At 33.1% G+C, this 22804-nt stretch overlaps 1 long non-coding RNA gene across 1 annotated transcript; it reads right to left on the reverse strand.

Moving 5' to 3' along the window:
- Nucleotides 1-3917: 3917 nt before the first annotated feature.
- LOC138309467 (uncharacterized) lies at nucleotides 3918-22759 on the reverse strand. The gene is made up of 4 exons (XR_011206280.1): nucleotides 22593-22759; nucleotides 17888-17976; nucleotides 6841-7025; nucleotides 3918-4341 (listed from the first exon to the last, which is right to left on the reverse strand). It is a non-coding gene; the product is annotated as an uncharacterized lncRNA (long non-coding RNA).
- Between the last annotated feature and the right edge of the window lie 45 nt (nucleotides 22760-22804).

The following is a 22804-nucleotide window of genomic DNA, read 5'->3' on the forward strand; positions in this document are numbered from 1 at the left end:
GATAATAAATCGTTATCGTAGGTTTGAAATGATAATTGACATCTAAACAGTTATCGTAAGTTTAAAATGATATTAGATAGTAAGTTTGATAATGAAGAGTTATCGTAAGTTTGAAATGAAAATGAATAGTATGTTTGAAATGATAATAAATAGTAAGTTTGAAATGAAAATGAATAGAAAGTTTGATAATAAATAGTTATCGTAGGTTTGAAATGAAAATGAATAAATTTAAAATGAAAATGAGTAGTAAGTTTGATAATAAATAGTAAGCGAGCGTTTGAAAGGATAATAAATCGTTATCGTAAGTTTGAAATGATATCGAATAGTAAATTTGATAATAAATATCTAGTGCAAGTTTGAAATTATAATGAATAGCTATCGTAAATTTGAAATGGTAATAAATAGTAAGTTTGAGAAATGAAAATTAATAGTTAGTTTGAAATGATATCGAATAGTAAGTTTTATCATAAATAGTTAGCTCAAGTTTGAAATTATAATGAATAGTTATCGTAAGTTGAAATGGAAATGAATTGTAAGTTTGATAATAAATAGTTATCGTAGGTTTGAAATGATAATGAATAGTAAGTTTGAAATTATAATGAATAGTTATCGCAGGTTGAAATGGTAGTAAATAGTAAGTTTGATAATAAATAGTTATCGTAGGTTTGAAATGATAATTAAGATCTAAACAGTTATCGTAAGTTTAAAATGATATTAAATAGTAAGTTTGATAATAAAGAGTTATCGTAAGTTTGAAATGAAAATGAATAGTAAGTTTGATAATAAATAAGCGCACGTTTGAAATTATAATGAATAGTTATCGTAAGTTTGAAATGATAATAAATATTATGTTTGATAATAATAGTAAGTTTGAAATGATAATAAATAGTAAGTTTGATAATAAATAGTTATCGTAGGTTTGAAATGATAATAAATAGTTATCGTAAGTTTTAAATGATAATATAAGTAGGTTTGAAATGAAAATGAATAGTAAGTTTGAAGTGATAGTGAGTTTGATAATAAATGGTTAGCACAAGTTTGAAATGATGATAAATAGTAAGTTTGATAATAAATAGTTATCGTAAGTTTGAACTGATAATAAATAGTAAGTTTGATGATAAATAGTTTTAGTAAGTTTGAAGTGATGAATTGATAGTAAACAGTAAGTTTGAAATAATAATAAATAGTAATCGTAAATTTTGAAATGATAATAAATAGTTATCGTAAATTTTAAAATGATAATAAATAGTTATCTTAAGTTTTGTAATGATATGAATTTATTATCACAAGTTTGAAATGATCATAAATAGTAAGTTTAGAATGATAAAAAGTAGTTATCGTAAGTATTGGAAATGAAAAGGTCATTTAAGCATTGAACGTCTTTCTGTTGGCATTCATAGCTGGCTCTTCATGTACGATTTGCCGCCGTTCAGTTGATTTTGTTAGTTGGTAGTAGTAGTAGATGTTATGACTACAGCCAGCCACAGCTACATACATGACAAGTAAATCTTTTTGTATCAAAATAGTAGTACAATGAATACAATAAACCTGACTTCATGTTGATTTTAGATTGTTAGGATCTTCTATGATAAGAAGCCACAATTATGCTATGACTTGCTTTGGCAAACAGATTACTTAGGACGGAGGGATGGAGAACCGTAATCACTGTGTTGTAGTACTGGAGTTTTGAACTAAAACAGTCAAATTCTGTAAAGGGTAACGAAATTTAACTGTTTTCACTATACATACGACATACTAAAGCAATAACTTTCAAATTGGTTGTCTGTGAATGTTTACAAAATTGACAAAACTAGTGTTTTCTTTAAAACAATAACATTTACCCATATTAAACCTAGATGTCTGCGCAGAATAGAAGCATGTGTTATTATGATTTTGAAGATAAAACACCTTTCACAATATCTGACAGATGTTTGCTTCATATAAACAGTTCTGATTTCTATTACAATATATCCAGCAGCGTAAACTAATATATGTTGCTATTTTTCAAACAGACATTAAATTTGTGAGGTCAATGATTCATTACAATATATATTTTTGTTCTTTTTTTTCAGCATTTTCCTATAAAAATTAAAATTCTTTAACTGCAACTAAATCTTAAACTTTAATATTTAAAGATGCTCCACCGCCGACCGAGCATAAACGATATTCATCATTTGAACAATATCTTTAAAATGTTTAGTGTATAATATGTATGATTAACACAAACATTAATATAGAATAATTTATTTTGTGGGTTTTTTTGTGCATGCATAATCAGTACTTCATTCCATATAGGACATAGTGTTCACGGAATTATTTAGGCTGAAACTTTTAGTAATGGTGTAAAGTAACTTTTGTAACCGAAGAAAAATACTAATTCGTCTGTCCTTTTTGATTGAGAAAAAATGTCATTTGTCAGCGATGGAGCATCTTTAAATACTTCATATTTTCAGCTGTAAGGTGACCCCAACAGCTGCCCAGTGGGCTTAGAAAGTATAATGTATAAATATATTTTATGTTCGTAAGGATATTAATCTTGGGATCATATACTTAGCATCAATTTTAGCTATGCTTTGCGTGTTCACCCCTTTGAGGAAGCCTCTGGGTTTTGTTCCGTGCCCACGATACAAGATTTGGTGAATATATGTTACATACCAAAATGCCATTTTAATTGCATTAATCAATATATTCATAAACGTCGATGGGATTGAAGTGCTGGAGCAGAGGGAGGGAGAGTTATTGTTTTAAACTTTAAAACACTTATAGATTAGATTATGTTCAGAGGTATTTAAAATATTTTTTTCTGCGATGAATCACATTGAGACCGAGAAGGTAATTGTCTATTATACTACACATATTTGAAATGCCTGCAACAAAATCATTATTGCATTTCAACATTTCATCTTCCCATTGAACATAAGCAAAACATTTATTGGTGTTTTGAAGTTAAAAAAAAAAAAGTCCCCTTTCCCCCTCCTCTGCTCCACATCCCAAATCCAATCCCATTCATAAGATTCTTTTACCGGAACGGCGTGGATATCAAAATATGATTTGAATCCGAATTACAGATAAGACTTATCAGAAACATGTAGGAATATAACAGTCCATTTAACTACAGAAATATCGGATTAAAGCTAGTGTTCCAAATTTAATCTCTGACCAAACTGACCGATTGATGACTCATTATGTAGGCCAGTCACTGTGACTGGATGAAAGTCCTGCAGGGTATTTGCAAATACAGGCCTCGGGATCACGAAACAGTCTTAGACTTCAGCTTTTTGTTACGTCATCTGTGATTGGCTGAGTTAAAACTAAGGCTGTTTAAGACTAAAGACAATTTCATGATATTGGGGCCAGGTGATCTATAACGGCTCTTATGTTCTCCCCTCCTTCTTTAATGATCAGCGTCTCCCTTTGCACCCCTAAATGTGTACCATAAACTGAACGCTCGCCCATGCGAGGAAAGCTCTAAGCTCTGGGGTGAATACCATAGTCGAGATATGCCATAGTCTATATAAAAATGGTATTTTCTATACCTGTTTAACACTCACCATGCAAATAGTGGGACAACTGGTTCGCCCGTTGTGAGTACAATATCACCAAGTTTGGTGTGCTGTCTGGTATATTTGGCGCTTCAGTGGGATAGCACTATAAGTAGGCAAGATTCGTACAATTACAAGATCATACCGCAGCATCCCAAAACACATTTAAGAGAAGTCCGTCCTAAACGACACTGGCAGTTAAACAATATCAACCATCGAACCAAATGCTGAAATCCAAGATGGAATAAACCGCAAGCCAGTAAGTGTAAGTGTACTAATTTTACAAGTATTTACAAATAACAACACAATAAACATATAATTGCAATATTTTTTCTTGAAATTTATTATCAAAATATAACAATAAAATTTCTCCAATTAAAGATGAAAACGCTAAAAGTTGGTACGGTGAGAAAAAAAACCAAGAAAACTATTCCTCTTTTCGTAGGATAGAAAAGAAGGAATCATTATTGACAAATCGAATTACTGAAATACATGTTAATATTCATGAACAGTCAACACTCGTCCATCTTCAAGATAAAAAATAATAATCAATTATTACAAGAAATAGCATTACACCAAACGGTCTCTTATCGATAATGAACAATCTCTTTTTTGTTGTTTTGAAAACATTGATCATAGTGTTCATACGGAGGTTGAAATTTAATTTGTATGTGACAAGCGTTTAACTGATTCAGTGATAAGCATTAGATTGACTCAGATCATGGGGTAGTACTCTTCAAGCTGAGAGTCTTCATTCTCAAATCGCTTGTTCCAGCTCCCTCGTTTTTCACCCTTACACCTGTGAAAATATAAACAATCCATTACCGTAATTTCCATTTGAAAGAACACAAGCTAGAAATTTGGACCGACTATAAGACAATCATTGAAAGTCCAGGGCTATTTTGTACTGGTGATGTCGAAAACAGCTAGTGAGACGTACATCATTTACATAACATATATATCATGAATTGCTATTGACCAGATTTAAGTTTCCAAAACAAACACACTGAATCTTTTTTATCTTGGATGCGTATGTCAGCTGTAAATTACATTTGTAAATTCAAAAATAGGGAAATGATTTATAATCAAGTAAAATATCATTAGATTTACGGTAAAGATAAACCTTAGTAAAGAATTTAAACAGTCATTCAACTACTAGTATACCATTTTCAACGTATTAGTTTTATATAATGCTTAATTAAAGTAAAATTTGTACTGGATTTTCTCTATTTGACCTTGACCTTAACATGAATAAGCAACAGTATAATACTAAATACGATTTTTAAACTTTCGAGATATCTGTCTTGTATTCAGGAAGTCTAATTAAGAACGGATAGCAGCTTCAAATGACGAACCACACTTTGATCACCTTGCGAAATGGCAACCTTATGACGTTGTTATAGTGAAAAACAATACAGCATCACTGACTGATTATAAGGTGTACAGGATAAAATGAAAAGTCATCATTGGCTGTATGAGACGATAGATAACCTGATAGCACTGAGGTTAGAGCAGGTGTGAAGTACAGGTAATTAATTACTGGTCAATATATTAAAGGCCCACCCAATATCATATGATACCGTTATGACAAAGTATTATTTGCGTTTGATGTTTTATGATATACAATTGAGCATTTTGTTTTTTGGTGACCTACCCACAATGACTAAATAATACATCAATATATCTTTGAACCACAATACATTCAACTGTAATACGTATGTATCAAATTGCGACACTGTAATTGTCACACTGCAACGGACTCTGACTCCGATTCTAATATTCAATATAATAAGAGATAACACAGCTAATCAGAGTCTCCATTTGATATAGACCTAATTGTAATGCATTCTACTCCGTCTGGATCGCAACTTATCACATTACTAGTCCTAATCTTAACGTTAGATAGTTAATTACAGGTTTATCGCCTATATGACTCTGCTTGTGACTAGGTTTTGTTTTGATTTATTTGTTTGTTTGATTAATTTACGTTGCCAGCTAGGGTCATGTAAGGACGCCCCCCCCATGTATGCGGTTCGAAGTGTATTATGTAGTGTGTTGTGCGTGTTTTGGGAGACAGCGGTATATTCATGTTGTGTCTCCTAGTACAGTGGAACTCCTGTCCTTTTTATAGCGCTATATCACTTTTAAAAAGTTCCTTGATGGTATTACGTAGCAATAAGTTAACCAAGACATTTTGTTTTTACTTTTTTTGTTTGTTCTTTTCTATGTGCGGTTTGATTATGTCACGATAAAAGATATTTTAATCAGCATTTCGTCACAATTGTAACATTTAGGCAAGTAATGAGGATAATAAAAACCACATAACCTCATAATGAAATATTATCGCCTAATACACAAATTTTGGGTTGACATACAACGCATCACGTTGTAGTTTAAGCTCCAGACATATAGAGAGGGACGACTTGTTTGCCCATTGTCAGCATAAAGTGACTGGATGGAGTGTGTTGTTTGACATTCTCGGCAGTATGCTTCAGTGAGTTCGCGCTATGAATTGGACAAGAAGTTTCTGCTGTTGCAAAGAGACACACCGTGAACATACTGCAGTCTTCCAAAAACACAAGCACGTGTTACATGTAAAATGTTTTAAACAGGATCGGGCTCTGTTAAAGACCTTAGATGGAGCTGGTTATATAGATCATTATGCAGCATCATTCAACCAATTAAATGCTAAACTTTTGAAAGGATTTTATACGACATTCATTGCCAATTTATTTAAATCATTTATCATTAATAAATTAGCATAAATGAGCTTGACATTTTCAAATTTCAAATTAAGAGAAGTCGGTAAACACATAACTGATATTATAATACCTCACGTTAGTAACAGTGTCTGTGATTAGTTGAAACACGTCACATGTCAGGGAAATAAAACGTCGTATTTTCCTCAGGGAAAATAAAACGTCGTATTTCCCTCAGGGGAAATAAAACATTGTATTTCACTTGGGCGCGTGCCCCAATGGTGACACGGAGTCATCTCCTCTTCCAATTGTACAACAATGACGGACGTATCTTAAAACGCCACTTTTTACTAACTGCAAGTTTAATTAATATTTAACCAACAGTTGCCAATCTCGAATTTTCGTTAAAATAAACAATATATATCCTCGGTCGCAGTGTGATATGAAGTTTATTTACTCTCAGATGTAATATTTCTCTCAGGCAAGCCCTCGGGAAATATAACACCTTCGGGTAAATAAACCTCCATATCACACTGCAACCGTGGCCATAAATGCATAATATGATTCTTTAAAGTGCTCGTTTCCATGATGATGTTTACCTTGCATTTTTGACGCCACATCCGGGTGCACATGAACCCAGAAACTTGTCACAACATCCGGTTCCGGTTGTCCTTTTACACAAGATTAAGTCTCTCAAACACATAAAGTAGCAACTTCTGGCGGATGTGCTTGTCATGGAAGCCATGAATACTGTAAGGGCCAGCACAATGCATAAAGTCTTCATCTGGAAGAAAGAATAATATACTAGATTCAATTTTACAATTACCATAAACACTGTAAAATGTGAAATGAAATTGTAGACAACCGTCCATTGTCTGCATTGTAATTCTCACATTTAAATGTTGCTTACCTTTGGTGGTAAATAATGCATTAAAAACTCTTCCTGAATCGGCAGTAAGGGAATCATGGCACATATATCACAACCAATCAATCAAATATTTTATCATTTTAATAACAATTGTTATCGCTATCAGAACTGTTATGACTGACCAATTATTGAATTAATTATACTTCATATGGACAGTCAATTTCCAATGTGTATGAATTGACATATTTGGAAGTGCACATCCTAGGTAGTACATTGATAATACATTATGACGCTTTAACGTAAATAATGAGGTTAGAGGTTAGCACGTCGTGAATTGAGGAATATGTGTCAAAATAGCTGCTTTCGATTGGAATTTGCGTAACGCATTTTGACGTTAAAAAGTGTCAAATGTGTTAACTATGTAATGATGAAAATTATATCAAATTTGCGCTTATTTCTTGAGATTTTAATGAATGTCGACTGGAAAAGGTAGTAAAGATGATAATAAAAATCTGCTGAAACTATACAGCACTCATTAATTTCATACGAGATAAAACTCCGTAGGAACATAAAATATTCCAGATTGATGGTTTAAATACATTGTATCATATTTGTCACAATAGCAACTACAGATCCAATCTGATCTCACCGTGAGAATTTGATACTGTATATTTGTAGTTGTAAAATTTAGCAGGAAATAGCTAGAAATTTTGTCGTTAATACCAAATCCAAGTTTGCGTTTTGTAAATATTTAACAGTAGTTAGTCAAACAGATTAGCTTACCTGTCACATTTTTCATTTTATTCGCTGATATTTAAGTTCGAAGGAATAATATAGTTGACCACGAATACAAATAGCTATAAGGAATGACCGTGCCATTCTTATTTCCAATGCAACACTAGAGTTACAACTCCATAAATAACGGGTAAATTTACCACACGTCATCAATAAATAAACTGCTGTCAAACGCAGACAGACATTTCAAAAACTCATAGTGAGTAAGCAAGTGGGGATCATGTATGCAGGGATACATAGCATCGTAACGTAGTATTATAGTTTTTCCAGCAGACGTTGAAAGCTGAAACTGTTTTATACCATTATAATATTAATGCGTTTCTTGCATGTTATAGCAATGAAATATGGAAAATGTCCACGAGCCACTGTGAATCCACCACTGGGAATATATACCGGTGTGACACACTTTTTCATTGTTTTTATGAAGACTAATTTATCATCGCCTGAACGCAAACTTAATAATGAACACGTGTCGCTGATCATGTACCTTGATGTGTACAACCTAGTATATGGGCTTGCCTCGGAATGCGGTGGGAAATATGATATTGAATATATTTTTGTCTCGTGTTCAGTAAAATACGTAGTCATGGAGACAAACACTGCAAATTGTAAGTCTCCGCCCTAGTGAGTTCAGGCACATATTTTATCAGCTCCAGAAATGTTCATGAAATGAAATATTGTGCAAATTGATTCAAAGATATTCTGTATTTGTATATTACAGAGTTATCTGCCCTTGCCGATAAGCACTGATTGTTATGTTACATTTTTATCAGCTTAATTAACGTCATATGCTCAGAGAAATGTAATGACGTCACAATCGATACTTTCCCGCAATGTGCAAAGTTAATTAGTTGAAAACACTTTAAATCCACAAACAAGAAACCAAAGGAAACACATTAAAAAGTTATTTTTTGACAGTAAAACAAAAGTTCTGTGAACGGTACCTCATCAAATCCTTATCAATTCATCGTACTTAGTTTCCTCCAAACCTTTATTTAAAATCTCAATCTTATTCAATAATTTACATAAAATCATTGAGGTTGTGAATTCATCGTACATAGTTTCCGTCAAACCTTCATTTTGAATCTCAGTCTTATTTAACAATGCATTTCAAGCTAGCTAACATAAGATCATTGAGGTTGCAAAAAAAAAAAAAAAAAAAAAAAGGTCGGTAGTTGTGCCCGGACACTCCGGCTTTCTCCACCTCCTCATCCATGAATTATCAATGCCATTAGGAAGAGTTTTTGAATTAACATGCATGTGCATAATGTTTATTTAGTTGCGCACGATGAGGAAATAAACTCAATCATATTTACAAACAGGAAATAGGTAGGCGTCTTAACGTTTAATGTCCGTAATGTATCGTATATATACAGATAACAATAATACATGTACTGTAATTCTATAGTTAAATCGATAATGGCAAAAGTAACAAAATGACTGAGATGAGAATGAAACTGCACATAGATGAATGATCAATGTGTATATTTATTACCTAATTCTCCATCAAGCATATATTTAGTATTTTGACTGTTTTATAAAAATATATGTGAATGCTGTCAACCTTTGGCTTTCTGCCAGGTCTGCAATAGTAGGACTGTTGCATAGTACTGTTGAATGCGCATGAATTGTGCGCATTGGTCTCCCCGCTTCAAACGTGTAAACACATATTTCTTTATTTTTATACTATAGTATTCTTTATTTTTTTTAATGTTTACTTTTTTTTGAAAGAGTCTCCATTTAAAGCGTATGAATACAGATTTCTTCGTTTTTCTTCATGATAATGTTCATTTTCTTCCCCTTTCAAACGTGTCAATACATATTTTTTTATTTTAATACTATAGTATTTTTAATTTTTTAAAAAGTTAACTTTTTTAAAGAGTCTCCTTTTAAAGCGTATAAATACAGATTTCTGCATTTTTCTTCATAATAATGTTCATTTTTTAAAAGGTTTACATTAAAAAACAGAGTATTGAAACATTTGTTTCACATGTAATGCGCAGGAAATGTGCGCAGTGGTCTCCCCCTTACAAACGTGTAAATACATATTTCTTTCTTTTTATACTATGGTATTCTTCATTTTTTAAAAGGTATATTATCTTAAAAGAGTCTCCATATAAAGTGTATGAATACAGATTTCTTCATTTTTCTTCATAATAATGTTCATTTTTTAAAGTTTACATTAAAAAACAGAGTAATGAAACATTTGTTTCATATGTACTTTGTGAACAGTCAAATCATTGACCATCGGCTGCAAGGAAGCCATAAGAAACTTGTATACCCCCAAGGAACAAATACCTAGGGAATCAAAGATTTAAATGTTCACTCAGTATCCATGGAACAATTTTATACTGTGTAAAATCAATGATATCATCAATTATTAAATGGACGCACGATAAACTTTTGAACACTATTTCATATTATTGGCGTGATAAGATAAAATGTGTTTTTATTCCATAATGACATTTATCTAATTAAAAATGAAACCTGAGGAGCTCATTTCCTCCCTAAAAACAAACACATCAGGATAGTCACAAAACTATAACACATTCGAAGGCGGCCAAGGGTGGGGCCTCGGTTTAAGCTTTTAAAAGTGTAAACCTGAATTCCCCTCACACAAGACGGCTCTTGCTCACCACACCACTGGCGCAAATTCATTCCTAATATCAACATCAATCACATAAACAGGACTCAACTTTAATTCATTGTTTCATGTTGTCTATCGGTATTCATAAATCAAAAAAGGAATATTATATAAGAGTCAATACATTAGAGTCTGTCTTTATTGGAGAAAGACAAGCTAATAACTACAAGGATCATGACATGAAGACGACACGCGAATATGCCCTCCTTAAGCGTGAGTGAAGTGTGAGGTGCGTGTTTTGGGAGACTGCGGTATGTTCGTGTTGTGTCTTCTTGTATAGTGGAACTCTTGCCCTTTTTATAGTGCTATACCAAGCAACGCACTCCACCTGGTCACATTAAAATGACAACCTGTTGTCCTACTCCCTGTATGCTAAGCGCTAAGCAAGAGAAGAAACTACCACTTTCATAAACTATGTTTCTCCTTAAAATGATGAACGCCGATATCATTTTTAAAACAACATTTGACATAAACCTTAGATACCGTCGCTTGGCAAATCTGTATTAAAACGGCTTAAATTGAAATTGTGCATGGGAAAACAAATCTAAAGAAAAAGAGAATAGCCCGCGGAGAATAAAAAATATTGAAAGTTCGTTACAATATTTAAAGTGCTCACTTGAAACAGTGAATCTATTGTATGACAACAGCAACAAAGAGGCAATATGATGTTTTAAAAGGTTGATATAAATTTTTAATTACTGATGCTTTGTCTGTTTTTGTTTTACTAGTAATACACCCATGAAGCATGCAGGAGAGTTTTGAATCCTTTTTTGATATATCAACATATATACCGCCATCTAGACGTAAAATTAACTTATTTTTCAAAGTACATATGGACTAACACCCTCTTATCTTTCTACTCTACTCCCTCCTTTAAATTCAGAAAACACTAGATTCAGACTAAGAGATTCCGAAAATTACACCTTACCCAATAACCGTCTGAAAACAACTAATTTGTCTTTCTTTCCATCAACTATAAGGCTCTGGAACAATTTAGATATTAATATTAGACATACAAACAGATTTAGCATTTTTAGAGATACCCTCCGTAAAAAACATAATTTATGTCCATCCTATCTATTTCTCCTTGGTGACCGGAAAACTAATATCTTGCATTGCAGACTAAGAAATAAATCAAGTATACTAAAATATGACCTGTTCAAAGTAAATCTTTCTGACGACCAAAGCTGTGCATGTGGATTTGAACGTGAAGACGCATATCATTATTTTTTTAATTGCAACTTATATGCTCGGCAACGTATAGAGCTTTACAGAAATTTAAACAATTATATACCACTCAGCCTACAAACCTTGTTGTTCGGTGATTCTAACTCAAAAATAAATTCTTGATACAAAAAGATTTTAATCTCTCTCTCTCTCTCTCTCTCTTTATATCTCTCTGTCATTCTTTCTCTCTCTCTCTCTCTCTCCCTCTCTCTCTCTCTATCCGTCATGGAGTTTGTATGAAAAAATGGAAATGTACTTTGTATGTTTAAAACTACTACGTTAATTCTATGTTTATATTGATTTTGAGTATGATGAAATTTCGTTTCTGAAAAATATTTTAAGTCTGCCATCTTCAAATGTTGATTATGTATATATGTAATATTGTTGGAGAGGGTTTGATATAAGTTGAAATAACTTGTGCCCAATCCTTTTGTTCCAATAAAATATGTTTAAACTAAACCGCCATCTATCTAATTAGTGACGAAATCTGTCCCTGCTTTGTTACATATTCACGTATATATGTGTGTCTGGCGTTGATACGTACCCTTGCCTTATAACAAGACCCGGGGGTGGGGTGAAAGTACTATATATATATTGATCTAAGTCCCTCGGCGTAAAAAAGAACAACACAGTTCCTGTGTAATTGGGTTTATCGACGATTTCGAATGAAAACGCATTAAATTGACAGAAAGGTGTCTCGTCTCGCACAGAGCCCTCACCATCCTTCACATATAGACATCAGAAAACTATCACAGCGAACGCACAGTACTGTAAGCTTTAACATCTTTAGAGGTATCTGCGGGATCGAATGTGATTGTTCTTTCTATTGTCAGATCTGCATAGCGTATTGAGGATTCTAAAAACCGAATTGGAAGGCAATTAATCTAATCTGCGATATCTGCTTTTAAATGTTAATACAAAAAACAGAAGCGTTAATGTTTTTGTATACAAACGACATTTAAATAGATAAACATTTTTGACGTTGTTGTCAAGGTAACTATGCTTTGACGTTTCGATCCTTGTGCACTTTTAAACAAAAAGCTTCTAAAGTGACAATAACGGCTGTCTCTGTCATCGTCATATAAGGTCATGTTTATCACGTGATATAGATATCAATACTTAGCAGAGAGTTCAGCTCTCATGCATATCGCGCACAGACCGCCATTTGCTTAATGGTGCATGTTTACAAGGTCCCGGATGTCACATGTCAAACGTGAACTTTGACGTAATCAGGGAAACATTTGACTCGTGTGGGAATGACGCTTCAGGAAACGTCAATGTTTTGTATCTGACGCTATGTATCTGTCACTGAAATTCTACATTTGATACTGTCAATGCAATACATTATCTTAGAATTAAGTAAAACATCCAAATGTCTTTTAAAGACATTAACAATTTACTTCAGTTAAAGCCATACTTTGATGTAAACATGGCAACACTTTACACTCGTCTAATAATTGAATGGGAAATATATCATTAGTGGCCACAGACTACTAGTTACTGGGTCAGCAGCATGGTCCATGGATACGAAATGATAAAGCGAGTGATTTCTGTAAGCGCACCAAAGGAAACGACTATATAACCCTTAATCAAAGACTAAAATGTATTGGGTAAGGAGCTAACTAGACTAGTACATTATTACTAGGAATGCGGTTTTCTTGTTGGCTTTCTCCTTAGAGTGGAATGAAGTACTGATTGCGCATGCACCAAAGGCAAAATAAGTTATTTTATATTATTTTCTATATTAATTATACATATATACACATGATTAAACATCAATAATTGTTCAAATGATGAATATCATTTATGCTCTTGCGGCGATGGAGCAATTTTAAATTATATCAACTATTTCAATTTTCAAACAAACTTGCATCAAATTTATTGCTCGTTTTTTACCATTATTTGTCGAAATCTGTCACCAGTATCACTTGATTGTGGCATTTTTGTATGCTGACGAATGTGTTGCGGCATCGCTCAGTTCCAGGAAATTTGATTCCATAGTTAAATATCTTGAATTTCATTTCTTAAAAGCAAACAGATTGCAATCTATATAAAGCTGTCATAGACCTCCCCACTGAGCGTGCCAATGGCTCTGCCACATGTCACGTGCAAATCATTCTCTTTATCACGAGATTATGGTGTCGTTTTAGAAATGTCAGTTTTCGATCGTTCATCTCACTAAATACATCAGTAATTCATACGCTATCGTGACGATCCCTCGAAAGGAGAAAATTATTGACAATTGTTTGATATTTTATGGATGAACAAGAGCGGGGTTAATAGATGACTTATAGCGTACATGTATAATGTCCATTGGGGAACTTTAAATATTTAACACCCATTGGGTTGACATTTGCCTCCTGACGCTTAGAATCACAGGGACTTTACATGGTCCACGGTCTGCATATAGTATTATATACATGCATAGGAACAATTAGCTCTGGATTTACGTCAAACGCCTGTGGTTTTAGTGTTTAGGATATTGTTTATATAGGGCCTAATTGTAGGATGGTTTGTATAATAAGTAATTGGTGGTAATGGATAACTGAATAGTGAACAGTGTATCATGTATATGCATGAGTGCGACATATCAGATTAGTAGCGTCCCCATATTTTTGTTTTACATCACGATATAAGTTATATTCATTACGTCCCTAATATCAGCAAACAGTGTATGGGGGATCATATAGCACAACCCCTAGGAAGAGTTTTCAGACATACCGTAAAGTCGGTAATTTTAGTTTCCGCGGGGCAAACTTTTGGTCGCGAAATTCCAATCCACAAAATGATCAGTTATTTGTAATTTAAATGAAATCCATTAGCCCAAATCGTGAAATTATAATTCGTTGTAAATTATTTTCTCTTTAAAAGCCGACAAATGGTATTGTTTTATAAAATCAGGAGCAGATGAATGAGCATTTCTCTTCAGTAACACAGGTTACTTATAGCCTATTACTTTACACTATTACCATCATTGAAAAATTCGGCTTCTTATTTTACTTCAATATAAAATTACTTAAAATAATCAATTGCATCCCGAAAATGATCCATGACACTATGCCCTATATGGAATGAGGTACTCGATGGCGCAGCCGACATAATCAAAACATATTTAAAGCTTTTGATGTTAATTAGACATGCTTATACGCGATTAAACATCAATTATTGCGAAAATGATAAATATTATTTATGCTTTGTCGGCGGTGGAGCATCTTTAAGTTAGAAAAAGGGCAATGAAGCAGCGATAATAATTCGTTATAAAGTTATCACGGTAACCAGATTACCACCTGCTACAGTAAGGACAAGAAACGATGATGGAACTGTTTTTACACAATATGCTTAGAAAACAAGTACCAGTAATTACGATATAGAATGCAAAATCAATACAACAACAGTAAATAGTTCCAACAAAAGATTGCGTTCATTTGGTTCTCAACTCTTTATAACAAAATAATCTTTTTAATTTATATCTTCTCTCAATAATCTTGAATATTCAAGTGGTTTTTTAAGTTATTGCAATGATGCAATCCATCCATGAATTCGTTCAGAGATTCATTATTGATACTGGAATATTTACTTGAAAAAAATAATGTTTATTGTGGTTTTTATATGTAACTATCATATCATTAATTTGTGTGTGAAAATGTGCATTGCATTGTATATATTTTACAACAAGGAAGGTTTTTTATATTCTTTACCTGTTGCCCAATGCCTGTAGTCGTATCACCAGACAATTATATTGTGAAATGAAAAATTACAGTTCTTATCTATACAACACGAGTTTGCAATACCCAACTGAATATTATCTCGATTGACTATCCTCTGGTTTTGATAAGGTTTGTGTTGACAGAGAGGGCCATTCAAAGTGTCATTCCTTATCTGTACATCACTCTTAATATCTTCCATGTAATGTGTTCACTATTTAACGCTTCAGCATCAGAAAAAAAACATCCAATAGAGTTCTTTGCAGTTGCCATCAATTTCCATCTTCGATAGTTTTGGAAGAGGATCATGAATTTTTACTAAGGAAATATTGAATTAGAGAAATTGAACTCAGAAAATTCAATAAATGCCGACCCAATTATATAAACATGTTATTTCAAATTATTTTGTTTTATGTAATAACACAAAAGAAATAGAATACCTATATTTGCTCTATATAATATAAAACGGTTCTCAAATCTCAATAATGATGGCAAAAAGCAACAAAAAAGATTAGTACGGAAATCTTCCAAAAGAAGACAGGTGCTAAGCTTATTCTTCACGACACATGATTCAGGCACTGAATGTGTAAATAATTCTATGCTTATCTTAAAACCGTTAATGATAGGATCTTACGAAATCTAGCCGAGATATTTTGCTTTACAATAAATTTTGCTAACCGGCCTGACATTATCACAGCGGCTGGGTGTATGGTTTGATTCTGCCTTGATGATTTCCTACAGGATTCGTTATACCATACATTATTCAACGGAAGGTTGAGGACATTGTTAATATGTAGCAGATATGCGGAAGTAACAACTTATAACACATACCATACACAAAAACCAACAGCGTTACAATACTCAAAGAAAGCTTGATAATTGTTTAAAGATGCTCCACCGCTGATGAATTATATTTTTTCTCTATCAAAAACAGAAGCAGACAGATTGGTATTTTTCTTCAATTACTAAAGTTATTTACTTTACACCATTACCACTATAAAAGGTTTGAGCTTCTAAATTAACTTCAAGATAAAGATTAAAAAAAAAATATTTACATCCCGAAAAAATTCTGTGGCACTATGTCCTATATGGAATGAAGTACTGATTGTGCATGCGCTGAAAGTAAACGAAATTATTTTATATTATTTTTGTGTTAATTAGACATATCTATACACGATCAAACACCACTTATTGTTCAAATTATGAGTATCGTTTATTATAAACATAATTCTGTTTTCAGATGCAAATCTCAGTTTCAGGAAGGAAATAATCTGCTGACTATTGCATACTTCACCGCTGTTTAATTAGAGCTGAAACTCCCAAAGGCAATATTGAAATGTACATGTGTATAGCATTAATTTTACCACGTATAATAATTCTAAGACAAAACCTTTAGTTCAATGCAAGTAACAGTACATGTACTGTGGATTTTAAAAGTCGCCGTGACCTTGAACTTTTTATATCTGTGATTTGTTAAAAGTCCCAATGACCTTGACCTACGGTTCAGGCAAACTTTGACAAAAGCTGACAAGGAAAAGCGACAAGGAATAATCCAGTGACTTTCCCGTCCCAAACCACACGGGACACCAGTTACAGGTCAGCGTTATTCTAGTATTGATGTGTGCCATGATAATTGTCTTAATAGGGAAAAGGAAGCTCCGTCGTTCTTTTCATATCAAACTCAAAATATTTACGATCGGCATCACAATCTCAAAGGAATCACTTAGTTTCCATTTACAAGATCAGAAATGCTCAGAGTTTCTTTTACATGCATTGTGGTTCTATTATCTAGACAATGTGCCTTAGTGTATGGGTCACAGTAGTTCGAGTGAACTCGAGTGTTTCTAAACAACGAAAGCAGGGTCCAGTTTCACAATCATTCCTTAAATCCAAGGAATCACTTATCTGAAAAGTTTCCATAGGAAAACATTACATTTAAAGGAAGGCTCCTTAACTTAAGACTTTTGGAATGGTTTCTAATGTGGAAATTTAGGTTAAGAAATTCCTTAACATTAAGGAATACTCATGAAACTGGGTCCAGGAGTAGCTGTATTCCGTCTTTGCGTATTGTAGAGTTATCGCCCATGCGTTTAGATATCGATTGTGACGCCATTCATTTTTTAGCATAAATTTTATTTTGTCTGAATAATGATGTTATACACATAACGTAACAATAGTACCTAGCCACAAGGGCATTGTAATACCAAGTACACTATTCCGAATTTGCATATTACAGCGTTATCTTGCGGGTAGGTATTAAATGTGAGAATAGAATATTAATTGATAGAATTGAATATAAATTAACTATGACCTGTTACTTTCATGTGTCCATATTATTTACCGAAACAAAAGAAGTTGAAATAATGGACATTTGAGGATCTGCATGTGAGCGTTTATCCACAACTTACCTTGTTTATTAATTAGGACGCTCTGAACCTAGTGTGACTGTATTCTGTTGTTTTCTTCTTTGTTTCGTCCGGTGTGTTATTTTTGTAAACTGAAAGATAATTAATCAATGATTAGCTGAATAGACACAAAAATGATCTATCAGGTAATATGCCGGTAAATCATTTCCAAATAGATAGAGAAAGTGTTGTGAGTTAACTACTAACTTGCACAATTTGAGAAATTACTTCGCCAAGATTTGTACCGCAGATATTATCAACCAACTTCATGGACGCTCTCTCTTCTGAAATACCATGACATTCATTGTCGTGTTGTGTGTGTCTTCGTACACATCAATAGTTGTGTTTGTTTGTTTGATTCATTACCGTCCTATTAACATTCATTGTCATATAAGGACGATATCCTATTGATATGTGTAGTGTGTATAAAGTGTGTAGTGAGTGTTTTGGGAGACTGCGGTATGTTCGTGTTATGTCTTCTTTTGAAGTGGAGCTGTTTCCCTTTTTATAATGTCATATCAATGAAGCATGCCACCGAAGACACCAAACAACACACTTCACCCAGAAACTATCACTTTTATAGACTTTGTTGTGTTTCGGCCAGGGGACAGAACCCAGGACCTTCCTCACAGGGGCGAGCGATAAACAGAAGGTCAAAGGTAAGGCGGTGTCAAGGGAGACGCGAGGAAGAAAAAAGTTAGTTAGGAAGAAGAGAAAAGATAAGATGCTAAATTTAGTCGCCTTTTACGATCATCAATAGAGGCAGCAGGTAAAATTCTGTCGCCCTACCTGCAGGGCCTCAATAGTTGTGTCTATCAGAGTAAATGACTATAAATTTTTAATATGGTTTCTGCCATTATATAGTTTTTTGGCCTATGGATTATCGTCAAAATAGTTGTTATGACTTCATTTAAACGTTTAACGACACAATGAGAGATTTAGATTTCATGTAGACATATTTTTTACAACCTCGCTAAAAGAAAATGAAATATAAATGAACATTTAGAATTTCATGTTATATCATTAATTATTTTATAATGAAATCGAGCAATAAGTGTCTATTCATGTGGCTTTTGCAATAAATGTCTAGACATATATAATAACTTTGCATAAAAAGAACTCAGTGGCAGAAATGGTTTCCGTTGATATCTTTATTGTATTAGACGAAAGCAAAGAAATAGAATAAAACATATTTATGACCACAGGGACTAGTAACGCAGGTTTTGAGAAAGTCTGCTGTCTTTTATATAGTATATATACACAGCAAACTTTTTCACAACCTCCGTTACTAGTCCCTGTGTTTGTGAAATTATCCACGCTTTGTGTAGTTTATCAAGGAAATGGGGACGAATAGGTCCACTGCCTTATGGGGAAAAACGAAAACGAGGCCATAATTTTATAAAGCGCTTATGCTTCTACATTTCTGCGATATTCCCTATATATTCAAGTAGCACGTATAAAACAACTTTAGAGAACAAACCTAATCTATGAATATTTGTATCATCAATAGGCACAGAAGACTCTTAAAAGGCTTTAAGAAGTCATTCATTTCACATTGACCTTATTTACAGTTAGTCGACACTATAAATCCAAGGTCGATCGGTTATGAATTCTTTAGTAATTCCTATTGTCATACATGTATTTGGCTGACTTTAGTACTTCTCCTGCCTTACTTTTAACTGTGTCATTAGTTTCTCCTTTGTTAGACAAGTTTTCCAATGGTAGTATTTCTATACACTGATGTATTCATTTATTTCGTGAATCAATTTCGATAACAAGTTTCCTACGGATAAATGTGGATACCATAACCATGCTATAAAACTATTCAATTTATTTGCTTCAGGATACGATTCAGACCTTATATATACAATTAAGCTAGAACACGTGGGGTTTATGTTCGGACATTACGATTTCCTCCCACTTTTACAATTTAGCTAGATCACGTGGGGTTTATATTAAGATATTACGATTTTCTCCTACTTTTACAATTTAGCTAGATCACGTGGGGTTTATATTCGGACGATTTCCTCCCACTTTTACAATTTATGTGCTCTTACATCCGGCTCATCGAAGGTAATTGTAAAATTTGTATAATTTGTGTCACAAGAAAAGTATATAGCTTCAACTTTAAGGTACACTATCTTTCCGGAGCAAAACGTAAATGTTTCTTTTGAACATTAATAACATAATATTATATATCGATGGCCTAAGATGAGGTTACAACACCAAACAAATGCAAGATTCCCAGCGTAATCTTTGTTTACCGTGAAGATTTTATTTCGCTGTTTTACCATCTGACGTTTTAGCTAACTAACGCGCGGTATTAAGGACGACGTAGGGAAACATAAGACGACCCGAGTTATTACAATTAACATTTAATTGATCTCAGTTAAATTATTCAGAAGATAATGATTAATGCTGTATTAACGCTAAGCTAATAGTTTTAACGGTTCTGCAAAATTATCGATCTCGTTTTATATTCCCATTTTAAGAAATAAAAGCAGTTTCAAAAATGTAGAGGGTATTTAAGCTTCTTTCAAAAGAATGAAATGCACATCTTTAACGCCATCAAAGTTTGTTTGTTTGGTTTTTTTTAAATTATTGAAGTATGTTTCTTTTGATCATTTCCATACACAACATTGGCGTTGATATTCTGTTACCTTTTTATAATTATCTAATCTTCTGATGCAAATTTCATTTATCGGCGTAAGTTAATTCGATACAGAGCGATTTGCCAAGAGGAAAATGGGTTCTATATATGTTTACGTTCTATTAGGGGTTGAATGCAAGGAACGATCACAATAGTAGTTCATTAAGTTTGCAGGGCCATTTTTGAATGAATGTTGTTGTTTGAAAATATTCCGCGCATTTTTTTCTGAACAGTGATTATAAACACCGGAAAATAATCATGATTGGAGGCGAATGTTACCGATTGAAGGAATGAGTCAAACCCAACACTAGAATAGCTAATAGATAAAAAGGCGCGAAGCTCTCTGTTCAAACATTATCCGTGCGGCGGGCATATTCCTTTATTAAAATAATGATAGATCTGAAGTGGCCTTTAAAACATATACATGTTATGTTAAATTACCATATGAGACATACGAGTTGCTATATATAAAAACTGTTTCCCAACGTCTGTAAAATGATTATTGAATACTATTTTTAATGGAAAATGAAAAAGTTACGTAACGCTTATAACAAAAACCAAAGAAAGGTAAGTGTTCTTGGTTATACACAAGAACCGTTGAGTAGTGTAACTGTCAGTAATGATATTAAATTATGATAAATTGATAATGAATATAGAATTTGGTGAGCAGATCTGAAATATATTGAGAAGCCTTTAATGTTTAATAATCATATTCAAAGTTTTAGATTAGTTTTGTTTTTTAGTACTGACCATTCCTGAAAACTTAATTGTTTAAAACAGTTTATTTTATAGATACAAACATTTTATAGTCGACAGTAACGTTGATGCTTCGCTATGATTTTGTAACGTTTTCCCCTTACGTTTGGTAATTGAAATAATGAATGATAATAATAATGATGATGAAAATATAAAAACGATTTTCAAATCCTATGGTAGCTGAATAGGATTAAATCTAAGAACTAGGAGGTCCGTGTATGAGGTGTTCGCTTGAATGATCAACTGAAATGTAATCTGTAGCCTAAAATCACTGACGATATCTGGACTGAAAGTTTATTTTATAGATACAATCATTTTATAGTCGACAGTAACGTTGATGCTTCGCTATGATTTTGTAACGTTTTCCCCTTACGTTTGGTAATTGAAATAATGAATGATAATAATAATGATGATGAAAATATAAAAACGATTTTCAAATCCTATGGTAGCTGAATAGGATTAAATCTAAGAACTAGGAGGTCCGTGTATGAGGTGTTCGCTTGAATGATCAACTGAAATGTAATCTGTAGCCTAAAATCACTGACGATATCTGGACTGAAACACCTTCCTTAAACAACATACTAGTAGGCGTTTTTTATAACCAGAAGATAAAAAACTTACGTATATTTAACGGTTATTTTACATACAAGTGCATTAGATATGACATTATCATTGATCAAAAGTTTGATGAAATGACAAATACGAAATATAAAAGATCAAAACGTTCTCATTCGCGATGTTAAGACATTTTATTTTAAATCGATACATATTAATTTTTTTACATTTTTGTTACATATTTAGGCTTCGAAAAATACTGTACCTTATTATAGAATTCCATGTGCATATACCAGTAGATTAATCATTGCGCAATTACTGCATTTCCGTTGTTTTCAACTATGACAAATTGTTAAACGATGGAGTTTAGGGTTATAATTACTGGTGTTGGTTTCAAATGCTACATGTGTTAGTTTGTGCGTTTTATGAGTTACTACGCGTTTCATGTGCTAGTTGAAACAATCTGAAATATGAAACGCTTTATATAACGAAATTTTCACATTTTCACCAATACTTTTTATGGATTATAGCGATGTAGTATTTAATACATTAAAAAGAAAGGAACATTTTCATTACAACTTTGGAAAGCTTCTCTAATAAATGTATTTAGATTTAACTTTGCACAAGTAAAAATCTTTGAACGCATATATACTTTGTATAGAGACGTATATCTTAGAATACTAATTATATCGTGATATCTTTGCCACGTTTGTAGATAATTAATGTAATACGAGAGAGATGACTTACCTGTGGCAGTGTTTGATCACCGGCGCCCTAGGCCTCCTCAGGTGTGCGATGTAGGATGTGTGAATGACTGATACTCCAGGCAACCTTTATACGTGACAGATCTACAGCTGCAGCAGCCAATATACGCGGGAGAAAAGTTGCGCGGCAAGCACGCGCTCCAATTCCTGGAAATGGGCGGGCTAGAATCACCGCGCGTGGGCACTTGGGACCAC

The sequence above is a fragment of the Argopecten irradians genome, chromosome 15 (genome assembly GCF_041381155.1).
Source record: "Argopecten irradians isolate NY chromosome 15, Ai_NY, whole genome shotgun sequence".
NCBI lineage: Eukaryota > Metazoa > Mollusca > Bivalvia > Pectinida > Pectinidae > Argopecten > Argopecten irradians.